Source organism: Spinacia oleracea, chromosome 3 (genome assembly GCF_020520425.1).
Source record: "Spinacia oleracea cultivar Varoflay chromosome 3, BTI_SOV_V1, whole genome shotgun sequence".
Classification (NCBI taxonomy): domain Eukaryota; kingdom Viridiplantae; phylum Streptophyta; class Magnoliopsida; order Caryophyllales; family Amaranthaceae; genus Spinacia; species Spinacia oleracea.
The window spans coordinates 74,641,899-74,643,561 of NC_079489.1; positions in this window are offsets into that span (position 1 = coordinate 74,641,899).

The following is a 1,663-nucleotide window of genomic DNA, read 5'->3' on the forward strand; positions in this document are numbered from 1 at the left end:
GGTCAGTGGGAGCAAAATTGCTTTCCTAGTATTATATGTCGACGACATATTGCTTATCGGAAATGACATTCCTATGTTGAACTCTGTCAAGATTTGGCTTGGGAAATGTTTTTCGATGAAGGATCTAGGAGAAGCACAGTACATATTGGGCATCAAGATTTACAGAGATAGATCTAAAAAGATGATTGGACTTAGTCAAAGCACTTATATCAATAAAGTGCTTGATAGGTTCAAGATGGCGGACTCCAAGCGAGGCTACCTACCCATGTCTCATGGAATGACTCTAAGCAAGACTCAGTGCCCAAAAACACTTGATGAGCGTAGACGAATGAATGGGATTCCATATGCATCATTGATTGGTTCAATAATGTATGCTATGATATGTACACGCCCGGATGTTGCGTACGCACTCAGTGCTACGAGCAGATACCAGTCAGACCCAGGAGAGGCGCATTGGACTGCTGCCAAGAACATTCTGAAGTACCTGAAAAGGCACAAAGATGACTTCCTGGTCTATGGTGGAGATGATGAATTAATTGTTAAAGGCTATACGGACGCAAGTTTCCAAACCGACAAAGATGATTTCAGATCACAGTCTGGGTTTGTCTTCTGCCTCAACGGAGGAGCAGTAAGCTGGAAAAGTGCTAAGCAAAGCACCATTGCGGATTCTACAACTGAAGCGGAGTACATTGCTGCACATGAAGCAGCAAAGGAAGCTATATGGCTAAGGAAGTTCATAGGAGAACTTGGTGTAGTCCCCTCCATTAAAGGTCCAATAGCCCTGTATTGTGATAATAACGGAGCTATTGCACAGGCAAAAGAGCCTAGACACCACCAGAGAGTCAAGCATGTACTTCGTAGATTTCACCTTCTACGAGAGTTCGTTGAAAGAAAAGAAGTCGAGATAAGCAAAATTGGAACTGATGACAACATATCAGATCCATTAACTAAACCTCTGCCGCAGGCGAAGCACAACTCGCACACTGCAGCTATGGGAATCAAGCATATTGGAGAATGGCTTTGATGTCTCTGTTTAATGTTTTAAAGTTTTAGAGTTTAAATCTTTGTAAAACATTATTGGTTAATCATTCACAATAAATGAAAAGAATTCATTTTTCCATTTAATTTGTGGTTTATTAAATGATGAGTCCCTTCAATTTGACGATATATTCAAGATAGACTGTCAGGACCAGTCCTGTGACTAAGAAATGTCTATCAAGTGAACTTGAATGTCAAAGGTTGAAAATGGTCCCTAATCGGAGTTTTCTATAAAATTGGACGCATAGAAAACGTTAGACGATTAGAATGCAAGATGACTAGTAGTTCTGTTTCTTGAACTATGTGGACATGGCAATGTCATAATCATTTGCATAGATACTTACTTTGGGAAGACTAGTATCGGACGAGACCTATGAAACTTTACTGTAAGAGATGAAAGTCTGTCATAAGTAAATTTCATTAAATTATTAGACACTAAATCCTCAATACCTGAGTGATTTGAGATTACTTGTTTGAGAACTGGTTGCTTTGACGTTGACCAACCGTCGCACCGTAAAAGGAGGCTATAAAGGCAACGCTCAGGTAATCACCTATCAAACGAAGTCTAATCTCAAGATCGCAAGATTGGGATTGTCCTCCCATAAATCGGGATGAGATGCTTAAA